The sequence below is a fragment of the Myodes glareolus genome, chromosome 19, assembly GCF_982192425.1.
Source record: "Myodes glareolus chromosome 19, mMyoGla1.1, whole genome shotgun sequence".
Taxonomy (NCBI): Eukaryota; Metazoa; Chordata; class Mammalia; order Rodentia; family Cricetidae; genus Myodes; species Myodes glareolus.
In genome coordinates, this window is record NC_142044.1 from 3,432,647 (window position 1) to 3,457,851 (window position 25,205).

The 25,205-nt window shown below is 47.1% G+C and overlaps 1 long non-coding RNA gene across 1 annotated transcript; it reads left to right on the plus strand.

The window, feature by feature from the left end:
* The first annotated feature begins 176 nt into the window (after nt 1-176).
* Nucleotides 177-22,553, plus strand: LOC148118885 (uncharacterized). The gene is made up of 2 exons (XR_015735576.1): nt 177-640; nt 16,090-22,553. It is a non-coding gene; the product is annotated as an uncharacterized LOC148118885 (long non-coding RNA).
* The last annotated feature ends 2,652 nt before the right edge of the window (nt 22,554-25,205 follow it).

Genomic DNA, 25,205 nt, shown 5'->3' on the forward strand with positions numbered 1-25,205 from the left:
AAGTCAGGACAGAATGCGAACCTGCTTGAGTTCTTAGCCACTGTATTTCACACAGGTAATGAGAGAAACATCGCGTGCTGTTTGGAAATCCCCGGCTTTATGAGTACACATTTCTGGAATGAGCGTTGAGTGTATACTGGCTCTTGGTCATTCCAGAAGGTTGAAGAGAGGGAGAGGCAGTGAGGCAGGAGATCCTGGCTGTCAGGAAGTCAGTCACTCTACAGGTGAATGAATGACCCTGGCTGGCAGTCAAGGATTCAAGGATTCTCTTGGCAGAAGTGTGGACAATTATACCAACTTATTCCAGACACAACTGTGACAAAAGAATTCACAAGTCCCCTTGCCATCAGACAGAAAGGAGTCTGGAATTTGGAAAGGGTGCAATCTGCAAGTAGAGTTTAAATACTCAGCTTTACTCATTTCAAGGTACCAAGCTCTCCGCCCCAACCCCACCCCAACTCCCAGTCAGGGATTTTCTGTGTAACAGCCCTGGCTGTCTGTCCTAGGACTCGCTCTATAGACTAGGTTAACCTCAAACTCACAGAGATCCACCTGCCTCTGCCTCCCGAGCCCTGGAATTAAAGGCCTGCGACAGCACTGCCCGAATGGAACCAAGCTTTCTACACAAGGCACTTCTGAGGTAAGGGTGGCTCTCCTGGCTACTGGCCAGGTGACAATTAGGAGGTAAGCATCACTGTGACATATGTCCCTGCTAGCTTTATATTTCTGGTGGCATAAGTGGACAGTGGTAACCTGTCGACTTCTCATCCAACGACTGAAGGACTGTTTCGGGGGCAGCACAGTCCTGGCTGTTTGCTGAAGTTCCGTGGATAGTGTCTGAAATGAGGGAGAGAAAGGGCCAGGGAAATGGGTGCTTGGGAAAGCTACAGGCACAGCCTAGTGACTTGAGTTTGACCCCTGGAACTATATAAAAAATAAGATTTTGGTGGCAAAAATCCATAATTCCAGCACTCCCAAGGAGCAGATAGGAGGCAGAGATAAGAGGCTCTCTTGGAAGCGTGAGAACCCATTAGCTTGTTAAATACCACATGGCAGCAGAAACAGAGAGAGCCTGCCTCAGCAAAATGGGGAGAGAAGCAACCCTTGAACCTGTTCCCCATCTCTGAGTAAACAAATGAATTTATATTTAAAAGATCAAGAAAGAACCAGTATTAAATTGTGTTTGGGTGGTGGCTGAGTGTCGCTGAATCACTGACTTCAAAGAAAGTCCTCGAAAAAATTCTTTAAAACTGCAAGACGGGTAGGGCGGTTGCCGAAAACCGCAGCCCTGGAGAGGGCTCTGTAGGGTGGTCACAGCTAGTGAGAGTCCAGCGTGGGATATGTGGAGAGTTCCAGGCAGCCTCAGGAGCAGCGGGAGACACCTTCTAGAAAGAAGGGGGTGGGGCGTGGGGGGAAAGGGAAAGAGGAGAGAAGTCTGCAGGTGGAGCCCTAGTGTGCCTGAGGCCCCGGGTTCAATCCCCCCTGCACTGCACAAACCAGGCATGTGGTACACTCTTGTTAGCCCAGCACTGGGGAGGCGGAAGGATCGGGAGATTCAGCCGGGTGCAATTGGTACACAGGAGATGCCCTCTTTAAAGAGAAGTGCTGGAGAGGGAGGGGAGGGAGAGGGAGGGAGAGGGAGGGAGAGGGAACCAGAAATCGAACCCCTGAAACTGGCCCCATTGATAGCTTTGGGAAACGTGACACGTACATCAACGGAAGTGAACCAATTTCAGATGAGACGTGAGAAGCTGGGGAAATTTTAGCCCAGCCATCCTTCCTGTGGACATGACACACGAGGTGGAAATCTCTGCCTACGAAACCTTTGTCTTTGGCAGCAGTCCATGCCTTAAGGCCGTGCTTCCAGGATCAGCGATGGGGAGTTTAGCCCGCCCTGCCCTTTCCCTCCCATCAGTTCCTCATGGGCAAGTCCCATGAGTTTGTGCCCACACATTCTCCAGGGTTTCCTTGGCGGCTGGTTAGCGTGAGGCAAGTTTGGTGACACTCCACCTGTGACTCCAAGGTTGTCTTTCCGGTGTTATGCAAAGCCAAGGCCGTGGCAAGTCGTGGTGAGGTCAAGGTGAGGTCACAGCGAGGTTCCTGACTGACCTGTTAGGCTGCAGTCTTTTGGAACACTCAACCCAGGAGCAGCCAGTCCCACTGCTGTGACACCATCTTTCTCAGTGCTGAGGCTTAGGACGACCTCGGTCACCATAACAGAAAGGCAAAGCATGGTGTTTTCACTGACGACATTCTCCTTCCTCAGTGGTGTGAGAATACGGGTGCAGCTTGTGGTCAGCAGTGTTTCAGAGTCAGTGAATGAGGTGGCTTCAGCTCTAGAGTGGTGCAAGTCATTCAGACACGACATTAGGTCTCAGACCTGGTAGCACAGGCCTGCTATCCCAGCCTCTCTGGAAGTTCAAGGCTTGCCTGGGCAACTTAGTGAGACCTTGTCTCACAAAGTATAGAGAGGGCTGGGACTGAGCGGCTCCTTCATGTGGGAAGTCTTGGTTCATTCTCAGCACTGGCCCCATAGATGAAGTCCATGTTACTGCATGTATGTATATGTGTGAGTGTGTGTGTGTGTGTGAGAGAGAGAGAGAGAGAGAGAAAGAGAGAGAGAGGTGTGTGTGTGAGAGAGAGAGAAAGAGGTGTGTGTGTGTGTGTGTGTGTGTGTGTGAGAGAGAGAGAGAGAGAGAGAGAGGTCTGCATATGTGATTTTTAAAAACTGTATTAGTTCATGTATATGGGTGTTTGTCCTCCATGTGTGTCTCTGTACCACATCAGCACAGCACTTGAGGAGACCATAAGAGGGCTCTTGGGCCCCGTGGGGCAGGAGTTACCAATGATTGTGAGTTGTCATGCGGGTGCCGGGAGTCAAACCCAGGTCCTCTACAGGAGCAGCCAGTGCTCTTAACCGCTGAGCCATCTCTCCACCCCTATATATGTGATTTTGAACTTCAATCTTATCAGTGCATCTAATTAGTCTCCCAGGGTTTTTTTTTCCCCCTCATGTTCATACACTGGGAACCCCTATATGTGCTTATTGCTGGAGCTGGAGTGTAGGATCTTACCGCAGTCCTTACTAAATTGTATCTTGTTGCTCCTGTTTATCACCCCATCTGCCAGTCATGACTTTCTACTACGTCAGCTGTCTTTCCCATCTAGCTTTCTGCCACCAGTAAACGCGATAAACCTGAGTGTTATCCAAGTCTCATAAAAATGTTAAGCATCCCTGGGCCAACTTTCTAAAGCCATGGTCGTCAAGAGTGAGTTCCTACTGGTTGACAAGATTCCAGGACAGACTCTTTTGGAATGTGTCATTTAATTCAACCCTCTTTCTACCCCTGTGAAATACAGCACAGTCGTTAGACCCTACAAGCCTAGTTTTAAAATACTAGCTATGCCTAGGTATCACCATCACTCACACCTACTAGCGCCTGAAAAGTTGAGGCAGGAGAACTCCACATTTGAGGCCAGCCAGCATGGACTACACAGCAATTCCCAGAGCAGGGCTGCACAGGGCAACCTTGTCTCCAAACAAACAAAATTCTGACTCTATAGTCCTAGGCTGGCTCCCTGGCGAATCTTTGCTTATGTTTCCTTGTCTGTAAATGAGTTGCTATTTTTTATTGTTTATTTATTATTGTTACTATTATTGGGGTAAGGAACAAATCAATTGGTGCTTAACAAGACATTTGAAATTGTTTTAATAACCTTATCAAAAAAGGAATGGTGATTTAGTGTGTTCATATTTTGTTTGTGTTTGAGATGAGGTCTCTTATAGCTCAAACTGGCCTTGAATCTCTAATCCTTCTGCCTCTACTTCCCAAATACTGGGATTACAGGCGTGGGCCACTATGCCAGGAGAGTATACATAGTTTTTTATTTGCAATTTTATTCATTGACTTTTTTTAAATGTAGCCTCAGGTAGCTTGGGCTGGCCTCAACATCAGTTCCCCTGGTTACTGGGGGATATTTGATCACACTCTGAACCCTGAGTTTGTGTTTGCATTAATTAAATACAATTAACCTTGGGTCAGGAGGCTGAGTTAGTTCACCAAAAGTAATTATCATCAGAGGGCACCTGGGAGAGATAAGAGACTTACCAGAAGAAGTAGGGAGGGTTTTTTGTTTTTGTTTTCTTTGGCAGAGCAAAAAGGCAAGCTTTTAGGGAGGTGCCAACAAGGAGAGACAGTCAGCTAGTTACGACTCAGCCACTCTGAGCTAGCAGGTTTTCACCCCAGCCTTTGAATCTTGAGTCTTATTAATAAACAGAACAAGAGAGATTTAATTAAAGCTACCGTTAGCAGCAGCGACAGACCGGTGCCTGTAGGAACAGGATTCCTGCCAGGCTTTGTCCTGAGTGGCCAGACCACTGCCAGAGAAGCAGGCCAGTGACCGTGGAGTTGCAATTGCTGGCCGAAATAGCAGTAGATTAAGACACCATCACTGGTTTGAAGTTAGAACACCTGATCTTCCTGCTTCTGCCTCCTAAGTGCTGAGATTACAAATTTGAACCACCTCCCCCTGGCTTCTTATAAATAATTCATAACTCGGATAATTTCAATAAGTTGATGTGGTTTAAGTGTGGACTTTTTATGGTGACTCTGGACTGACTCAGTGATCAACACCTCCTTCTCTTTCTCTTCCTGCTGGTCTTGTTTTCTGTTGTTTTGTTTGCTTCTGAGTTAGGGCAAGCTAGTAAGTGACTCTTGGGTCACTGAGCTTCGCCCTCAGCCCAGAACTCACCATTTCTAAGAGCATGTAAGCACTCTTGGTGAAATCATTCCAAAGTCTGGCCGGGAATTCACAGAAAGCTGAGACCTCTGTTTTCTCGAATCTCTTTTTGATATTTGTGAAGTAGATATCTGTGACCTCCAAGAGTCTTCTTTGAGACAGAGGCGAGTGCATGGGCACATGGCGAGTCTTTCCAAATCTAGCCTATATTTCATAGGATTTATGATCTTATGGCGCCCCTGTCACTGTCTCATCAGTACCTGGCTTGGGAGTCTGCTTCCCGGCCACAGACACTGTGTTCTCCTTTGCAGTGGTAGAGTTCACATCTGTAAAGTACAGGAGAGTGGCTTGCAGGGAGGCATGGCAGCACATGTCTGTATTCTTGGTGTGTGGCAGAGACGGGAGGGACTGGGGCAGGAGGATAGCTCTGAGTTCAACGCCAACTTTCCCTGAGATTTAGGTTTACTAGGTCTGAGATGGGACCTGGGGATAAGCATTCTTAGAAACAGTTTGGAAGCCACAACCTTTGAGAAACAGTTTATGGAGAGGGAAAGGGGGAAATGATAGCCGGGGCTGGTGCTCTCTAGGTGTCTGTCAACATGGCCTCTCTCTGTCTCCCTCTCTCTCCAGCATGGATCAGAGTCCTTCAGGGCTGCTCTTTTTGGTGACATGTAGCTCGTAAGAAGGGCTTTCGTCTAGCATTCCCACAAGCCTCAGTCATTCCAGACTCTATCTTCTTGTCCAGTTACGTAACCCTTGGCTTTTAAAGATGGCTATTCACAGGCCAGCAAAGATGGTTCAGAGGGAACAGGTACTTGCCACCAAGTTTGCTCAGCACCCACGTGGCAGAAGGAGAGAAGCGGCAGCCATGGCTGTCCTCTCATGCTACATGCCACTGTAGTGCACGCCATCAGACCCTGCACACAAAATGAACTTAAAAATGTGACTTTAAATTTTTTTTAAATTATTCATAAGTAGGATGTGGTGGTGCATCCTTGTGACCTCCAAGCACCTGGGAAATAGAGGCTGGAGGATCAGGAGTTCAAGGTCATACTCAGCTACACTATGAGCTTAAGGGCTTCAAGAGACTGTCTCAAAAAAGAAAAATAAATAAGTCACTGTGTAATAATAAAATAAAGTAAAAGCAGAGCCAATGAACAGAGCCCTGAGGGACGTGTGGAGGTTTGAGGACAACTTTATGGAATCAGCTCTCTTTCCATATTGGTAAGCTGAAGTTTTTGTCCCTTAAGCCACTTGCCAAATAACCACTCAGAGACTTCCTATTAGTGATAAATGCTCAGCTGATAACTCAGGCTTATTACTAGCTAGCTCTTACAACTTAAATTAACCCATATTTCTTATCTAGATGATACCACATGGCTCTAGGCTTGTTATCTCACTTTGTACACATCCTGCTTCCTCTGTGTGTGGCTGGCCACTCCCAACTCCTCCCTTCTTCCTCCCAGCTTTCTCAGTTTGGCTCTCCTGCCTAACCTTATCCTTTTCAGCTATTGGCCAGTCAGCTTCTTTATTAACCAATGAGAGTAATGCCTATTCACAGAGTACATGGGCTCTGAGGACAGAACTTTGGTCATAAAGCTTGCATGAAGAGTATCTTTATTCTCTTGAGCTCATCTTACCAGTCTACAGCTAGGATTCTTAGGCAAGAATATTAGGACAAACCAATACAAACCAATGGTGGGGTTTATTAAGGAAATGCTTTAATACAGATTTAGGCATGGAAGGACAATGATGTGGGGTGTAGAGGGCTGACTTAGAAAGCAGGCAGCTGGGCACACCCAAGAGCAGTAGGCACTGGCTTCTCAATATAGTAACATCTTTAGTACACATCTAACTGTATTAATAATAGCTACACATATGGTTTTGGTGACTTTTGAGGGTACATAGTTTGGTGGTTTAAAGGTGAGGTAAAATGTTTCAGTATATTTATTTCATTTAAAAAGTGATGTAAAGTTTATAAGGTTGAAAAACAAAAGCTTAACTTGTTTGCTTATCTAAAAAGATGCTTGTAGGATGGTAATACAAGTTATGATAAAAATAATTATTTAGAAAGCCAGGTGGTGGTGGCACACACCTTTAATCCCAGCACTCAGGAGGCAGAGGCAGGGAGATCTCACACAGCTGAAGGAAGAATTCGAGAACAGAGAGACAAATAATAGAGACTTCCCAGCCGGTAGCCGGAGCCTTCAGAAGACCTGAAAGAGAAGGGAAGGAACGTGGAGAGTTGTGGAGTGAAAAAGCCCAGGATTCCTCTAACTGCACTCCCAGAAGAAAAAGAGAAGCAGGCTACTGGAAGAGCCATGGCTGACAAATGTCGGGAGCTCGCCGGGAGCTTCCACGCACAGGTTTCGGGAGGCTAAGCAGGAAGATAAATAGAAATGGAGGTGTAGAACTATCATTGTTAGATTTAACAAACCAAAAACAAATAAGAACTTTAGAAACAAAGCAAAACAACAGTAACAACAACAACAACAAAAACCGTACCAGAAAGAAACAAACTGTCAGTGAGCAGACTCTCAGCGGAAGCTCAGCAGCCAGCACCCCCAGAGTGTGGACAAAATCAAGTCATTCGTATTTTATTTGTAAAGTGCTTTTGTTAGCACATTAATCATACAGAATGGTAAATATACATAATAAGAATGGGTTCCATTACAACGTTGTCATAACCCCCGCATGTCCCTTTCTCCAGTGTTGGGAAGACAATCTCAACAGGTCCTCTTTTTTTATTTTTATTTTCTGATGTCCCAGGGAGCCTCCTCTTCCAGATGCCTATAGCCTGAGGCTACTTGCCTACGGAGACTGGGCAACCCCTCCCCTAATGCAGTACATGAGGAACTTGTTGAGGTGCTGGGTGGCTCTTCCTAGGCAGGGTTTTCAGACCAAAGCTTTGAGGAAATTGAAGCAAAATGAATCCTCAGCCCTGCCTCCAGCGGACAGAGGCAGGACACCCAGAGGGACACCTGAACAGGTCTGGAAGGATGCGGAGGGACAGGCCTGATGAACAGACCGAGGGAGGAAGGTCCTTTCCACAGAGGGATCAGTCCTGGCCTGCTGGAAAGTGAGAATAGACAGGAAGGGATGAGGAAAGCCACAGAAAGGGAGTGGCCAGCTGGGGTAGGAAGCAGTTCAACACCGGGAGGACCTTAGACTTGCTTCCCACACAGGCACCATAGCGGGATGACGGGAGTCACGTTCTGGAAGGAATGAGAACCCTGGAGTGGATAAAAGGGACGTGATCTGAGGAGGTATGGGAAGCAGAGCTGAGGGAACTTAGTATCCACTGACTCAGAGGGAGGGCCATGGCCAGATTTCTACTTTTCGCTACTAACACTGGTTAAAAAAAAAAAGAAAAGGAGGCTGAAGGGTGAAAATGGTAGGAAGTTTATTAGGAGTGCATGTGAGTGTGATATCCACACAGAGATTACTAACAGGAAAGTGGAAGTTGGGCTCCAAAACTTAGGTGGGGCTGGAGAGATGACTCAGCATTTAAGAGCAACGACCGTCTTTCTAGAGGTCTTGAGTTCAATTCCCAGCAAAACCTCAAAAGCAGGTTTCTAATGTCTAGTACTGGGCTTTTGTTATATGTGCTTTGGCTCTTGGAGCCCAGATGAGAAAAATCCATTGAAAGTGTTTTTTAAATTCATTTAAAGTATATATTTACTTTTTTTTTTTTTAAAAAAAAAAAAAAGACAACAGCAAAAGTCTAGGCTAGAAAGGAAGTCTGGAGAGCTGGGTATGGTAATCTCAGCACTTGGGAGTGGAGGCAGGAGAGTCAGGAGTTCAAAGTCAGCTACCTGTGAGTGAGTTCAAGGCCAGTTTGGGCTACTTAAACCCTCATCTTAAAAACACCCCCCAAAAAAACAAAAGAGAAAAGCAGTCAAAAATAAATGAAATGTGGAGACTTGGAAACCATAAACACAAGCAACCAGAGGATGCTCTGTGTGGTGTGTGTGTGTGAGTGTGTGTGTGTGAGTGTGTGTGGTGGTGTGGTGTTTAAACACTCTACTTACCTGAGTGTCTTTTTTTTCTTTTTTCTTTTTTGATTTTTCGAGACAGGGTTTCTCTGTAGCTTTGGAGCCTGTCCTGGAACTTACTCTGTAGACCAGGCTGGCTTCAAACTCACAGAGATCCGCCTGCCCCTGCGTCCTGAGTGCTGGAATTAAAGGCGTGTGCCACCTTCACGCGATGAGAGTCTTCTTTTTCATTAGCATGTACTTCAAAACTAGAGTAACAGCATTTTTATTCGCCTGGGGACAAAGGCTTGTAATCTCAGCTACTGAGGTAGCTGGGACAGGAGGATCTAAAATCCAAGGCTTTTACCAGGACAACAGGAAGTCCAAGGCCAGACAGAGCAACTTAACTGAGACCCTGCCTCAAATTTTTAAAAATGGCTGGGGATAGCTCAGTGTGGGATATCTCAGTGTGGGATAGCTCAGTGTGGGGTAGCTCAGGGTGGGATAACTCAGGGTAGGATAGCTCAGTGTGGGATATCTCAGGGTGGGCTAGCTCAGTGTGGGGTAGCACAGGGTGGGATAGCTCAGGGATGGGATATTTCGGGGGTAGCCTAGAGCATCCAAAGTCCTGAGCTCTATCCTCAGCACTTCAACACAAAAGAGAAGCTTTCTTACCGTTGGCTGTCTTCCTGTACTAAGATCACTTTCTGTCTGCTGCATAACTTGACCTGTGTTACAGCTTAAATTTAGAATATTGGATCTTGCAATAGTTGTTCGGGAACAAGAGACAAACAGAACATTCTATTAGAATATTCTGACAGGCAAGTCTTGTACCTGGATACTAATTAAGTGACAAGTTTGCACAGTCTTTAATCTACCACGGAGCCCTGACGACCGGCGTCTGCACTCTTCTCAGATGAGAAGGAACTCGCTGAATTAAAAAAAACACTGCTCTCAAAATTTTTTTCATCTACCATTGTTCAAATAATGTATTTTGAAAGCTTCTGACATTTCAAATACCAAATCATACAACTTTTAGCTTTGAAGGAGACCCTAGCGGGCCTTTAATCCAACCCATTACATTTCCCATGGGGATTCAGAGATTCCAGAGGCAGGCACCACACCGTGGTCCTTCCCCAGCTAGCACCACCTCCCCTGATCTAGATGGCTCCTTCCCTGGCCCTCCAGCCTTCCTCTTGGAGGATTTAAAGTTTTGAGATTATATAGATTTGAACAGCCCAGCTCTCTAAGTGAAAGGTTTCTATGTCCTCATGAACATCATGAAGCTCTCTGCCAGGAGACTAGAGCAAAACGCTGGGGCTGGAGAGATATTTCCGTGGTTAGGAAGGCTCACAATAGCCAGGCATGGTGACACACACCTACAATTCCAGCACTTAGGAGGCAGAAGCAGGCTAATCTCTGTGTGTTCAAGACCAGCTTGCTCTACATAGCAAATTTAGGTCAACCAGGGTTACATAGTAAAACCCAGACTTTAGAAAAGAATCTCAGAAAACAAAACACTGAGTAGCCAATTGAAACTCATGTAACTGGTAGTTCTGAGGGCCCCAAGTCCCACACATAGCAAGACAAGAGTAGACCCGCACATCTGCCTACAATCCGCACGGGAGATAGGAAGACCACTGGATTTGCTGGCAGTCAGCCTAGCCAAAAAATGTGAAGTTCAGGTAGAGACCCTGCCTCAAAGGAATAAGGCAGAGAGCGACGGAGGAGGAGCTGACAGTGTCCTCTGACTTCTGTGTGTGCCTGAAAGCCTCTGTACACGTGTGTGTAGGCCACACACACCACCCTCTCCTCTGCCATCCCCTGAGAGAGTGCACACCTGTACATATACAAACATGCTATACCGCACACGGGGACATACTTGAACAAGCCCAGAAATGCACACACACACACAGGCACACAAATACACACACGCAGGCACACACCCCACAGGCACAAGTGTGCAAATACACACACGGCCAAGTGTGATAAAGATTTTTCCTTTGCCTCCTGTGCCCCAGTCCTCTTGCAGGGTGTGTTGTTTGGAGTCCTAGCAGGACAGACCCAGAGGACAGGATGTGTCTCATGTCACAGGGCCTCCGTCAGCAAGCAAAATCAGAGGGACTCCAGCAAATATGAATTTTAGACAAACAACAAAGCAGCTATTTGCATGAATATGTCCTGTACATACTCACATTAAAAGGAGTTTGTCTGTAATCTGCTTGTTATTGGGAGTCTTGTAGCTTACAAGGTAACCTTAATTTTGTATGTTTGGGGAGGCAGGAATTGGTGAGTATGCTTAACCTCTGAACCGCACCCCCATCTCTTGGCTTTCAGTGATGTGGGAGGTCCTTCTGTATATGTGCTGATTTTATTGGTTGATGAATAAAGCTGTCTCAGCCAATGGCTTAGCAGAGTAAAGCCAGGTGCAAAATCCAAACAGAGTTAAAGAGAGAGAGTAGGCGGAGTCAGGGAGACTCCATGTAGCTGCCAAAGAAGACAGATACCAGAACCTTATCCAGTAGAGCCACAGCCTCGTAGTGATACATAGATTAATAGAAATGGGTTAATTTAAGATGTGAGAGTTGGTTAATAAAATCTTGAGCTAATGGGCCAAGCAGTGCTGTAATTAACATACTTTCTGTGTGATTATTTGGGTCTGGGCGGCCGGGATAGGAAGAGTCTACATAGTTTACATTTTAGAAATAGGATTTTCCTACACAGCCCAGGCCGGCCTTGAACCCATTATGCAGCTCAAGTTAGAACTCAAGAGCTTGTCTCTCAGTCTCCTGAGTGCTGGAATTCCGGACGCATGCCCCAACAGTTGGCTGCAGCCTTAATCTTGAGATAAAGGCTACAGACTTCGTTTGTGTGAGACCATCTCTCAATGTAGCTGAGGGTGGCCTCGTGTTCATAGAGACCACGCCTCTGCCTCCCAAGGACTGAATTAAAGGCCTGTGACACCATACCTGGCTCAAAACCACAGACTTTTTTTTTCAAAGTTTATTAAATTATAAAAGTTTCCATTTCCGCCCCTCCTCCCAACACCCTCCCACTCCCCCCACTCCTTCTCCTCCTCCCTCTCCATCCCTAAGAGCAGTCAGGGTTTCCTGCCCTGTGGGAAGTTCAAGTTCCTCCCCCCTCCCTCCAGGTCCAGGAAGGTGAGTATCCAAACAGCCTGGATCCAAAAAATCCAGTATATGCAGAGGAAACAAGTCCCAGTGTCATTGTCAATGGCTTTTCAGAAAGACTCCGGGCCAGCCACATTCAGAGAATCCGGCCACATTCAGAGAATCTGGTTGGATCACGTGCTCGTTCAGTCCCAGTCCAACTGGCCTTGGTGAACTCTCATTAGATCAGTCCCCTTGTATCAGTGGGTGATCGCACCCCTCGCGGTCCTGATTTATTTTTTCATGTTCTTCCTCCTTCTGCTCCTCATTTGGACCTTGGGGGGCTCAGTCCGGTGCTCCAATGTGGGTCTCCGTCTGTATCGCCATCCATCATCGGACGAAGGTTCCCTCTGGTCTTGCCTTCTTTGTTCACGTTCTCTTTCCTTCTGCTTCTCGTTTGGACCTAGGGAGTTAAGTCCAGTGTTCCAATGTGGGTCTCTGTCTCTATTTCCATCCATCGCCAAAACCACAGACTTTTAAGCACTGTGGCTCATGCCCTTAATCCCAACATACCTCCCCCTCCTGGCCCAGAGGTAGCTAGCTGCTGCCTCACACAATAGAACTATTCTGGAATCTTCTTGGTGCAGAAGTGAAGGTACCCTCATGGGAAGCCTCTGCCACCCCTTTCCTGGAAAACCATAGTAAATGTCAGACTGAGTGAGTTTTCACAAGATCAGCCAGCCTGGTGGACAGCGGCAGGTCCAGAGACAGTGCCTGGAGCCCCTAGGCGCTGAAGCAGGGGCCCTCCCCTTTGTCTCTGACAGTACAAACAACACAGAGCTGGGATCCATTATATAATCAGTGATTTAAAAACCGAAGCAAAAACGTGGGATAATACAACAGTGCACCACGGAAAGCCATTTAAAAAAAAGAAAGAAAAGACCTGGCAAGAACGCACTCACCCTGGCGTGAGGCCGCGATCCTTCCCTTAAGCCCCAATTAAGGAGAGGCTGAGTATTGAAGTCTCACACGCAGCGGGGAGCCTCCTCACAAACCAGGGCTGAGAGAGAAGGGTGAGGAGATGCCAGCATATTGGCAGAGCAGAGCCATGCACTCAGCAGTAGGAAGATGGTGTGTCAATATTCACCACGTAGGTGCTTTTGCCACAGCGGCTGCATGGTGACTGGGCTGTGAGCCTGGGCCAGAAATCACCTCCCGGCTTACTCGGATGGCCTTAGCACTCAGCTGGTGGCAGGAGAGGGACACATTTAATTAACTGATAGACGATAAGATACATGGGGTTGCAAACATGTTTATTTGCAAAGTCACACCTACAGTTCTGGACAAGTTTCCTTAGAGTAATTATGGTGTTTGAAACAGAGGTACATTTACAAGACATTGGAGTCTAATGGGGCTTTTGCACTTGGGAGGTAGAGGCAGGCGGATCTCAGTGTGTTCAAGGCCAGCCTGGTCTATCAAGCAAGTTCCAGGACAGCCAGGATTGTTACGCAGATGAGCCATGTCTCAAAAAAAAAAAAAAAATTGGGTGTGTAGAACTGGGTATGTAGCCCAGTAGGTTTCTTGCTTGCTCCCATTTGTTCAAGGGCTAGCATCGTCAAACCATAGAACTATGAAAAAGGAAGCAAATAAAGCCAAGACACGCTGGTAGTAAGAGCCTAGTTACCTGTAGGAAATCATATATATCTACTACAGCCAAGAGCATATTGACCAACTGTGGAGCAGGTTTGCTTTCTGAAGTTTTAGTGAAGGACTTGTCTTAGTTGGTGTTCTATTACTGTGAAGAGACACCATGACCACGGCTTCTCTTACAAAGGAAAGCGTTAATTGGGGCTGGCTTACAGTTTAGAGGTTTAGCCCATCATCACTACGGGGCGCATGGTGGGACCCAGACAGACAAGGTGCGGAAGGAGCCGAGTTCTACATCCTGACCCACTGGCAGCAGGGAAAAAGAGAGCCTAGCTCGGGCTTTTGAAACCTCCAAGCCCATCTCCAGTCACACACACACCTAATCCTTCTCAAGAAGCTCCCTGATGACTAAACATTCAAATTTGTTAGCCTATGGGGGCCGTTCTCTTCCAAACCACCTCAGGAACCCAGTGGTATTCGGTGTCCACTGTGGATGGACCGAATATTTTGTCGCTGTTTTTGAGATGGGATTGCATGCAACTCAGGCTGACCCCCCACTTGCTATTATGCAGCCCAGGATGACATAGAACTTCTCACCGTCCGGCTCCCGCCTCCTGAGTGTTTACAGATGTCCATGTCTACCATACCTGCCTCGTGCAGCAAGTCCAGGCCCTGAGTGTGCGAGGCAAACACCTCACTAACTGAGTTATACCACAGGGCTTTATTGTTGTCGTTGTCTTTAACCGATTTTTCTTTTAAATTTTATTTAAATAGCATTTTTTCATTTATTTCACATACCAACCAGTTTCCCCTCCCTCCTTTCCTCCCGTCCCCTCCCCTCCCCCACCTTCTATCTGTTCCTTCTCCATCTCCATCCAGAAAGGGGAGCACGGGAGCTTTGTTTTAGTTTTTGATTTTTTGTTTTGTTTTTCTGAAATGGTTTCTGTGTGCAACATCCTTGGCTGTCCTGGAACTCTCTTGTAGACCAGGCTGGCCTCAAGCTCGCTGAGATCCTCCTGCCTCTGCCTCCCAAGTGCTAGGTTTAAACGTGTGCTCCATCACCACCCGGCGACCACAAAAGTTCTTGACTAACTTATTTAAATTCTCCTCTCTTTTCCTTTTTTAAAAATTTAATTTTGTTAGATTATTACTGTTTGCTATTAGCGTGTGTGTATGTGTGCACACCCTGGTGTCACCGTGCATTCATGTGGCAGTCAGGAGACAGTCTGTAGGAGTTGCTTCTTTCCTTCTACCATTTGGGGACTGAATTCAGGTCATCGTCTTTTGTGGCAGGCATCTTCGCCTGCTGAACCATATTGCTGGGCCTGCATTTCCTACCTTTGAGGGGGTGGGGGGTTGTTATACTGTCTAGGTTGGCCTCCAATAGAAGAGTCCTGGGCCAGAGAATTGAGCTGCCATGCCTAATTACTTTGACATGTTCGATGTGGGCTGGCTTATTATTTTGCCCCTCTGTGCTCATCCAATCTTACCCTATCTTTTTCTTTTACAAAATTAAAAAAAAAATAATCAGCCAGGTGGTGGTGGCGCACGTCTTTAATCACAGCACTTGGGATGCAGAGACAGATAGATCTCTGTGAGTTTAAGGATCTCTAATAAATTCAAGGCAAGCCTGGTTTGCAGAGTAAGTTTCAGACAGCTAGGGCTACACAGAGAAACCCTGTTGAGAGAGAGAGAGAGAGAGAGAGAGAGAGAGAGAGAGAGAGAGGATTATCTCGCCAGATATGGTAGTGCTTGCCATTAATCCCAGCACTGGGCAGATCTCTGTGAGTCTGAGGCCAGCTTGGTGTATATAGTGAGCCCCAGTATCAAACAAACAAACAAACAAATAAAATAACAGACTATTCTGTATGCCAGAGGTTGAAGCTGGGAGACGGGCATGCCACACATGTGAAAGCCGGAGGATTAGCTTGGGGTAGTAGACTCTTTCCTTCCATCTTGTGGGTCCTGGGGTCTGTAAGCCCAGATCACCAGGCTTAGCAGCAGGCAGCTTTATCCACTGAACCATCTTGCTGGTCCTCTTTTTCCTTCTTTCCTTTTACTGTCTCTCTTCCATGGTTCTTTAACTTATTATTTTTTATTTTATTAAACTTTATTATTAAGGAACCTTGCAAATTAATAAAGAAAAATCACATACCCAAATTAACTAGCTCCAAGTCTTCACAACTTAATGAACTATATACAGTTAGAATTGGAATTCAAATTGAAAGCTAATTCATTAAATAACAATAATAGTAATTCTACTTTGTGTGTTTATATGTGTGCCTGCCTCAGCCTCCTGGTTACTGACCTGGCTAGAAATAGGGGCTTTAGTATTGATTTTCCAATCGGTGGTAGTGCCTGTCTGTAATGTCAATACTTGGGAGACTGAGGCAGAGGGATTGTTTTGAGTTTGAGCCAGTCAAGGCTATGTAGTAAGCACAAGACCACCCCAAGTTACACAGTGAGATGCAGTTTAAAATTTTTAATTTAAAGAGAAAAATGAACTCTTTCCTGCCCCTGAATAAACACGCGATTTTATACTTTGATCTTTAAACAAATGAATTAAATGTCAAGTTGTATCTAAAATGTCTAATGATCTCCTCTCTCCTGCACTGCAGCTTTGCTGGGGCCCTGTCCACGTGGTCAGTGTGCCTATAAGCCACCTTGCTCAGAAGGAAGGAGGAAATTCATGAGAAGCAGTCACACAGAGGAGGGTGCTGGAAGCTGCTTCCGGTTAGGATGGAGGGCCGGCAGTGCGAGATCACTCTGGGAGCTGTGGAGCAGCTGAGACCCATGGGGAGCAGAAAAGAGAGATGCTTAAATGGGGTGAGAACTTGGCTGGGTGGAGAGAGTTGGGGAACACCAGGGGAGCCTTGCCCCAGTGGGAGCACCACCCTCCAGTGGGAGCGGGTACCGAGCTGCCCGCCTGTCTCTTCCCTCAGCAGTAGGACCTTGCTTCTGCAGCTGCCCTAAGACTTCAGACTCCAAGTTCTTCAGCCCTTGAGCCCCCTGCACCAGCGACCTTCAGGGCTCTCGGGCTTCAGTGCTGGCCTCTACCTCTGACTTCCTGCTTCTTGGGCAGAAAGGAAGGATGCTTAGGAACCTGGGCGTTGAGGATGGTTTACACTGAGCATTCTCCAGTCTTGTGATTCTCTGGTCAAAACCTACCACCGGAAAGCCAGGCGAGAGCCACGGGTAAGGTCAGGGCCAGCCTCTGTCATGGATGGAGCTTGCCTCCAGCTCAGTGCTGAGTCGGTCTCATAAAGACAAGGCAATGATTTGGGTAAAAGATTTGTCTTATGAAAGGCTCCACTTTTGAAGACAATTCCTTCCCCTCACCGATACCCTTTAAAACCCTTCCTCTTAGAGAGGCTGAAGTCAAACCAGGACTTGTTTATTCAGCACAAAGCCGGACTCTGTGTGAATGCGCCTTGTTGATGTCTGCGCATCTGTTGGCCACTTGCAGTCTCCCAACCTGACCTGCGTGCCTGGCTTGCATTTCAGAGGCCCCCAAAGGAGGAGGAAGAGCTGTGAATCAACACCAGCCACTGTGGCTCTGGAACATTCCAATGACATCGTCCCTGGTGATCTGATGCCTCTGACCTCCGTGAATACCTGCACTCGTGTTGGTGTGCATGCACGCACACATGCACACACGCACGCATGTATACAGATAAAAATAATCAAATTTTAAAAATAAGACATAAACTAAAATCTGTTCCTCCGTGAACCCTTTGGATTTTGGAGTTGCTGAGAATGATCACAAATTTGGGATATTGCTGTTCTCTCTGTGTGGCCTGAGGGTTAGGGCTGGTTCAGAGACTTCTGATGTCACAGCAGGGTGTGGTGGCCACGGGACTGATCGTGTTGTACATTTTTACCTCTGAATCCGGAACTTCCTGTGGCGGGAGATGAAAGTGTTCAGAGCTCATGAGGAGTCACTTGGAGCTGATATTCAAAAAATGCCACTGTTCATGTCCATTTTCTTGTAGACGAGTAAGCGGGAGAGCGTCCCCACACCTGATAGAGGCTAGCAAGCCATTTAGGAGGCGGGAAATAAGAAAAGAACTTTCCAGGGGACGGAAGAGATGGCTCAGCAGTTAAAAATCACTGGCTGCTCGTGCAGAGAAACTACAAGAAACTGAGTTCTAGTTCAGTACCTGCACCCATTGTTGTGGGACCCCCACCAGAAAGGACGGCTCCGGACGTGGGTCTAAACCAACAGAAAATCTTTATTAGCCTGCTAGCGACTACTGTGGATGGGATCCCAGTGTAGCACTGAGCCTACACTGTTCTCAGGGTGAACTTTTAAGCACAAAAGTCCTGTTCTGGGTTGCATACTTCAGTTACAAGACCAGTTGGGCAGAAGCAGAATTGCAGAAGCCGAAAAGCAAGGTTAGTGCATTTTGAGACTTTCCCAGAACTATGGACTTGGATGGATTAGGCCTTTGTTTTAGTTTTGCAGGTAGTGCTGTCTACACTGTTGAGTGTTACAGCCTGGATGCTCCTTCCATCATGGCGTCAGTTGGACTAAGGTCTGGGAGCCTAAGTCTGGGGCCCTGTTACACTCCATGGTGGCTCACAATCATCTATTACTCCAGCTCCATAACATCTGGTGCTTTCCTCCGGCCCCTCTGAGGGTTGTACGCAGATGGAGCACACATACACACACTCATACACGTAGACAGAACCTAAAGACCTCACGCTTTCCACCTTTCGATGTCTTCTTGGTTAGTTTGGCTCTGCTTTTATCTGTACCTGAGACGTCTTACTAAGTAGCCCGGGCTAGACTGGAGCTTGGACTCCTCCAGCCTCAGCCTCCAAAGTTCCAGGAGTCCAGGCATTTGCTGGCACACCTAACTCGGTTTCTGCTTTGATTAATGGATTAAAACTTAATTTGACTAATGGATGAATGGTTTTTGTTCACACTGGCCCCAAAGGCTGCTGTGTCTCTTTACTAGGCTGCCTCTTCTGTTGGCGTTGGGCCTCTTGCCCTTCCCTCAGATTGGGTCTCTCTTCACCATCCTATTGGACTCTGTGTTCCGGTCCCTGTTCTCACAACCCATCTCTTACCCACTAACTTCGCTGATATTTGAACCCAGTCTCAGCTACCTGCTGACTGAAATGCCAGAGAAGAACCATTTCACAGATGTGTCCTCAGCGTCACTGTAGAATGGCAGAGCTGGCTGTTCCAAGTGAAGGAAGGGATCGTGGAGGATGGAAGTGAGAGGCTCATGTGTGGGAGATGGTGGGGGAGAGAGAGAGAGAGAGAGAGAGAGAGAGAGAGAGAGAGAGAGAGAGAGAGAGAGAGAGGCTGTGCTTTGTTAAGTTACCAAGAATGTGAACACCTGGCCAGCTACTCAGCAAGACAGTGGCTTCCAGGGACAGAAAAACAGAAACTTTCTGCCTGGTTATTCATCTCTGGGGTTCAGCTGATCCAGGCTCTGGCTAACTGATTGCTCCTGGCTGCCTGTTCTGGATAATGAATCCCATGACTGGGAGAAGGAGACAGGCTCATGCCAGACTTTGTCCACTTTAAGGCCATCCTGAACCGCGTCCGAGCGTCAGTGTGGCCGAGCAGTTTGTTTGGTGGAGTCTGAGGACCAGGAGAGAGGATAGAACAGGAAGCAGACCTGTCCCCTTCTAGAAGTTTGTTTTTCCACAGTGATCCGCCTCCTTGTGAAATCCTCCCCCACCCCCGATGCTTTGAGGAAAAGCACGCTTTTGTTCTTCAGGTTATGAGAGAACAGGACAGGGAAGTCATAGGAGCTCTGCCGACTTTCAGTGAATACCTGGCTCCAACCTCCTGTGTACAGAGCCCAAAGAGAAAAATACATTTTAGCTTGACAATTCTGCTCCCAAAAAGAACAGATTTCAGTGAAAACAGCTCTCTCCTAATCCCATGAGAAAATCTGCGACGAGCTGTTTGCCAAGCTAATCTCACTAAAGTTTTATGGTTGCTTAAATCATACTGGTGTGGTGAGTCTTGCTCGGCCTGTTTTCTCAGGTCACTAAAACCAGCAAGGGTTTTCCTGGGCACAACGGTTTAGAACAATCATTCCCCAACTTCCTTGGCGTATTCCCAGGGATCTGTGAGTTGAAAGGTCACAGTCCTTCATTCCCTAACTCACGAGTTTTGCTGGATTTTGTCTTACCCTGTGCATGGACCTGTGTGACTGTTCCTTGGTGGGACTTCTTAGACCACTAAAAAAAATAATTTTTGTGTGTCTGAGTGTTTTGCCTACCTGTATCTCTGTGTATCACATGTGTGCCCGATGCCCTTGGAGGTCAGAAGAGGGTGTTGGATCCCCTAAAACTAGAGTTACAGATGGATGCAAGCCACCATGTAAGTGCTGGGAATTGTACCCAGGTCCTCTGGAAAGACAGATAATGCTTTGAACCTCTTAGCCGTCATTTCAGCGTTTCAGCGATAGCACCCCCTTCTTTTTTCTTCTTTTAGCTGTTATCTATTCTTTTCTCAACCATCTGAGAGACGGTGACTGGCATCATGGTGCTTTTATGGCTAAAAAGTTCACCAACAGTTTTCTAAGAACACAGATCTTCTCAAGAGAGTCGTAGTCAAGACATCAAATTAGAAAATTTCACTCCAACACCATCCTTTGAGCCCGTATGTGTTCGTCCATCTAAGCTGGAGACCTCCATGAAGTCCCAGAGCTCAGAATGCAGTCCCCTCCTCTGGGACATCCTTCTCTGTCAGGATGTAGACCTCAACACATCCCAGCTGTCCTTGGCCCCACAGCTGCCCTTCTTCTGGCCTCCATGAATTTCTTGACCAAATGCTCACACCTCTGACCTCTGTTTGTCCCCCAATCTTCAAGCTCAATCTGTAGTTGGAGGCAGTTCATTCCTGGCACCCAGACCCAAATAATCACACAGATACTCTATTAATTGCAATACTGTTCAGCCAATAGCTTTGGCATCTTTCTAGCTAGCTCTTGCCTCTTACATTAACCCATAATTCTTGTCTGTGTTAACCTCGTGGCTTGGTACCTTTTATCAGTGAGGCATTCTCATCTTGCTTCCTCTGCATCTGAGTGACGACTGCAGACTGAGCCTTTCCTTTTCCCAGAATTCTCCTGTTCTGGTTGCCCCGCCTATACTTCCTGCCTGGCTACTGGCCAATCAGTGTTTTATTAAACAAATACAGCTGACAGATCTTTAAAGGCTACAAGACCATTGTTCCACAGTATCAATCTCTTTCTTGATCTTCTCCTAAACTAGATGCCCCCTGTGGTCATCCTCCACAGCTTCGCCTCAAACCCTGTCAAGTGTGCTTCCCATGGGGCTTTGGAGCCTTTCTTCTGTTTGTCTTGTTGATGCCTCCTCTTTTGTCTGGACCACACAACTTCTGGTACTAACTCTCTGGACATCCCTGCTCTCTTCATCTTTCCTTCTTGGTGAAGCCAGACTTTAAATTGTGCCTTCCCTGGGGGCCACAGCTCTCAAACAGAAGCCAGATCTTTCTCCTCCTCTGTAAAAGCTGCCAACTGTGCCCCTTTGGTACAGAACAGAGTCCTACCTTCCTAGCTGGGTGTCCAAGGCTTGCATGTTCTCGCCCTGGACTCTGCCTTCTGTTACTTCTTGCCTTGCAAGCTTAAAGAGTAACAGACATTTATAGAGTGTGGTTTTATATGTCTGAATTTCTATACACAACATTTCCTGTGTCTAAAATGCACTTTTTCTTCCTTCACATAGAATATACTCATATGGTCGCTGGTGAGCAAATGCTGTCTATCAAAGGTATATTGTGTTCCTCAGACCAGCACCAGGCAATGGAGACACAACACCCAAGAGGGGGAAAGTCTTCCTGACCATCCAATTGAAACCTCATTTCTTAAATCTCCCACTAAGTGCCTCCTTCCTAGCCCCACCATCTGCACCACAGACTAAACCTTAGTTTCTTTATCTGTAAAATGGGAATAGTAGCCCTGCCTGATGGTATATTGGGGAGGTTAAATGTAACATTAGCATGGCCCCCACAAAAGTTAATACCTTGAGGAATGGGGTACCCAGTGTTCTTTATCAAGGCCTAGATAGCACCAGTCCTCTATGGGGAAAGTGTTCAACACACTTGAGCTCGATGAGCAAGTGAATGGCCCAGAGGAGGTTTTAGGTCAGGGGGAGTGGGCCCTTGTCTTTGCCCCTGTTCTGCAGCTGTGAAGAGACACCGTGACCATGGCAACTGTTATAAAGGAAAGCATTTAACTGGGGCCGGCTTACAGGTTCAGAGGCTTAGTCCACTATCATCATGGCAGGAAACGTTGTGGGCTGCAGACAGACACGGTGCTGGAGAAATAGCGGAGAGTTCTTTCTCCATGTGAATCTACGTGTGAATCTACATGTGAATCTACATGTGAATCTACGTGTGAATCTACATGTGAATCTACATGTGAATCTACATGTGAATCTACGTGTGAATCTACGTGTGAATCTACGTGTGAATCTACGTGTGAATCTACATGTGAATCTATAAGCAACAGGAAGAGAAAGACTTTGGGGTTGGCGTAGGTTTCTAAAACCTGAAATGACACACTTCCTCCTACAAGGCCACTCCTCCTAATCCTTTCAAAGAGTACTGCTCCTTAAACCTTAACCCTTCAAGCATATGAGCCTACGGAGGCCATTCTTACACCACCACAGCCCTCAAAGAGGACAGTGCGGGGATCGTGTCCTCCCTTCTCTCATGTCCTGGTCACCATGAAGTGAGCGGCTTTCTCTTCTACCTTACATTCCATCCTGTGATATGTTGTCAGTTCACGTATGAGCAGTACCTGCACATGTGGCCCTGCGGAGGCTGAAAGCTGATTCTGGCTGTCTTCTTTGATCATTTATTTATTTACAGAGGCAGGTTCTTACTGAACCTGGAACTTACTGGTTCTGGCCAGCCTAGCTAGCCAGCTTGCCTCCCGGATCCCCTGTGTCTGCTTTGCTCCCAGCCTGCAAACCCTGCTTGTTTTAAACATAGATTATGGCGATCTAAAACCCCATCCTCATGCTTGTGTGACAGGCTGTATCCACAGGGCCTTCTTGCCAGCCCCTTGACAGAGATTTTTACCCTGTATTCTTTCTTCATTTCCAGTATGAGCCCTACCAGAAGCACACGGGGCTGGAAGTGACAGTGACCATGTGGTAGTTGTCAGCCCTTGGGCGAGCCACTTCATCTGCCCAGATCTTGTTTTCTCATCTGCGAAAGAACCAAGGTCCCCATGGGACTGTCCGCTGAATGCAGGAGCAGAGCAGGGCTACCCTGTCAGAGGGTAGTGGCTCAGCAGATGTAAGCTTTCCTTTCCTCTTCCAAACACCTGGGTAAGGTCCGGAATTATTATATCATAATCCGCGTCTATTATCAACCTCCCCTCCCCCTGCTAAAGAGAACTCATCCCTGGCCTGTCAGCTCTCTTCTGCCCTCTGACATCTGGCTGAACTAATTTGGGGCTTTCCCACTGGAGACTTCAGAAAGGGGTACAAGAGGACACCAAGGGGCTGGTGAGTCGGGGTGTGTGTGTGGGGGAGCAGAACTGGAAGCTGTCAGGGAGTGTCCGGCTTGCTGGGGACAACGGAGGGGAGAGGAGGATGAGAAAAGTCTAAAGTGTCTTCATGCCATGGTGTTTGGAAAAATCTAGTGTGTCTCATGCTGTGATGTTTTTGAAAAATACCAGGAAAGTGCCTGAGGAATTTTGAAATTTTGTTCCTTTGTGTGGATGGTTTTTGCCTTGTTTTGTAGTTTTCTAGTTGCAGAGTCATCCCAGGGCATCCAAAGCTCCGAGGGACACAGAGTTTCTGTTGTGGCCACAGAAGAGTGAAGGCGGGCGGATTTGAGAGCACGCTGAAATGCAGCCAGTACTAACTCAGGTTCCGGGACAGCTTGGCTTTAGCTCCTTTCTTCTTTAAAAAAAAAAAAAAAAGTATACACACACATATATATTTGTGTGTTGTATGTGTGCACACACTCACATACCACATCATGTGTGTGGTGGCCAGAGGACAGCATGCAGGAATCAGCTCTCTCCATTCGCCCTGTTGGTTCCAGGGACCTGTTGATGTGCACGCGTCTCCTGTCTTCTTATTTTCTGTCTTGTGCTGTTGGGAATCAGACTCAGCTCTTCACACAGCTAGGCAAGTATATTAACACTGAGTTATACACCCAGACCTTCAATGTTGTTTGGTGGATTAGTCAATCGATTGTCTGTTCTCGGGTCCAACAGAGTTCCATCTCACAAGGACTCGGTACCACTTAGTATATCCATAACATGTAGACACCTTCCTAAGCTGGGATTACACTTCACGTTTTAAATTTTTAATTTTGTTTGTTTTAACAATGTCTTACTAAGTAGCTCTGGCTACCTCTCATCTCAGATTCCCAAGTCTGGGCTTACGGACGGGCGCCACCACCACCAGTCAGTTTTTGTCTTCCTAGAGTAGATTGGAATGTGGCAAGAACTAGCATGAGCCTGCGCACACTGGAACACACCTGAGTCCATACACTCCATACGAAGTGTATTTTGGTACAGTCCCTAGATCACCTGGAGCACTCCTAGGCATCCCTGCCACAGGCGGGTCACACTTGTGAAGTAGTTCTACCTGTGAGCAGAGAGCAAGGCACACTGGCACCGAGCACCCGCTTTGCCTCTCATGGGGCAGAGAGTGAGCGAGCCAGCGAGTGAGTGAGCATGCGCATGCGCTCGCGCACATGATGCACACTCAGTTGGCTCTTCGGAAGGTTAACCGTCGAACGCGTCTCCTGAAAAAACTTGCCAGTCCATTTTGAATCCTTAGGTGTTATTACTTTTCTACCTGACGAAAGCAACTTCAGGAAGGAAGGACTTGGTTTTGCTCAGAGTTTGAGAAATACAGTCAGTCCATCATGGCAGCTGGAATGCGGGGTGCTTGGCACACTGCATCCACAGTCAAGCAGCAAGACGGGAAGACTGAAGCTACTCAACCGGCTTTCTCCTTTCCTCTTTGTTATTCAGCCAGGCACCCCAGCTTACGGGGGTGATGCCACCCACATTCCGTTAGACCTCTCTGGAAACATTCTCACAGACATATACGGCAGAATGCCTCCTAGGGGAATCCTCTGCCCAGTCAAATTGACAGAGACAATGAGCCATCACACCTTATCCATCTCGTTTACCGTGTAAGCGGCTGTATGACATCGTGACCCTGCCCCATACCCTATTTATAGCAACCCCGCATCTAATGGCTGGGGGGTAATTATGCTCCTGTGCCCTTTGGAAAAAATGTCTCAATAAAAGGTTTCAGGGACTTTTACAAAACAAACAACCCCACCCTCCTCCATGTGACAGGTGAAGCCAGAGTTTGAGTCACAGGTGGCAACAGAGCCGGGCTCTCTCCTGGCTTAGGCTTGACCTCACAGACTCCCTGGAAGTGTGTAGCTTTTTCATGGCATTTCTATTGTGTAAACACTGCTTCCAGGCTTCAGGTGTTACCCCAGAAAGGAGGATCTGTGTCTCTGGACAGGAGGTTAGCAAGATCTGTTCAGGAACACCAGAGGGCCCTGCTCCATTTTCCTCCTGTCTTCTACCCTAGTGTGTGACTTGACCCTGTGTTTTCCATGAAGGCCGGCATTGGTGACTCTGCTCCTTACCTTCCCATGTGGCTACCAGTTCTTGTGCTGGAATCCTTTGCTCATCTGACTGGGGAACTGGAAACACTGACTGCCCTGTCTGTTAGGCTGTCCTGCAGTTATTAC